Source organism: Dendroctonus ponderosae, unplaced genomic scaffold (assembly GCF_020466585.1).
Source record: "Dendroctonus ponderosae isolate FM_Combo_2020 unplaced genomic scaffold, Dpon_F_20191213v2 Dpon_F_20191213_1, whole genome shotgun sequence".
Classification (NCBI taxonomy): domain Eukaryota; kingdom Metazoa; phylum Arthropoda; class Insecta; order Coleoptera; family Curculionidae; genus Dendroctonus; species Dendroctonus ponderosae.
Window position 1 is genome coordinate 50,883,828 of NW_026017110.1, and position 965 is coordinate 50,884,792.

General features: G+C 45.3%; 1 non-coding gene across 1 annotated transcript; it reads left to right on the top strand.

The window, feature by feature from the left end:
* Positions 1 to 594: 594 nt before the first annotated feature.
* On the top strand, positions 595 to 666 carry Trnaq-cug. The gene has a single exon. It is a non-coding gene; the product is annotated as a tRNA-Gln (tRNA).
* The last annotated feature ends 299 nt before the right edge of the window (positions 667 to 965 follow it).

A 965-nucleotide genomic window follows, 5' to 3' on the forward strand; every position in this document is an offset into this window, starting at 1 on the left:
ACGTTGTCGTCTTGCTCGTTTAGCAAATTTTCGGAAAAAGCCCACCGTTCCAGCCATAAGTATGCGGCAAAGTGTCTTAGGACAAACTGCCCGAGTTGGCAACTGCACGCGATCACATCTACTAGACCTCGATTGTTTCACTAATGTGGCCCAGCATGAGCTTTGCCTATTATTTAAATTTCGGTAGTGGAGAACGACGGAAAAAAACATGTCAGCCATTTGTCAGCATGTGTGGGTACCGTCCTGAGTCTTCGGCCGGCTTCAGGTTCCGTTGTGTTCCGACCGTTTAAGCAAAGCAGCAGTAACGACCTCTCCACCTGCTAATTATCGTCCCATGATTGCCATTCTTTCGCTCGCCTTCGAAGTGTGTCTTTAATATCAATTTGGTACCTTTTTTCTGGCGTCGGTTCTTCAACAGGCACCGGAAATGGTCCTAATGCACTTTTAAGTATACGGTCGGTTTTTTCGCACTCTACTTTAGAATAATCCACAGAGTGGGCGATAAGATCGAGAATATTTGGGTCGGTTTACACCGAGATTTTAGCCACCTGGGGCTCTATTGGAGCTCTGTCTCATGGAGCGAATGTAGACAGAGGTCCCATGGTGTAATGGTTAGCACTCTGGACTCTGAATCCAGCGATCCGAGTTCAAATCTCGGTGGGACCTACGTTTTTTGTTCTGTAAAACATCCTGGTTCTCTTTTTTAATTCGAAATGGCTGATATTTTCAGTGGTTTGGGCCGTGGCCAGCAGGAACTTCGTCCTAAATTTTCGTTAACGCGTTAAAGCGAGTTTTTTTTAACTTGCGCGCTGAGACCGTGACAAGGTATATGTGAAAAACCAATTTCCATCTGTTTAGAGCTTGGGACATTGGGGCGAACAATCGAAAAAGTCCTAACGACTAATGCGAAATTTCCGATTTTCTACAGGGTGTCTACACACTGTTGGTTTGAATAGTCACGAGTT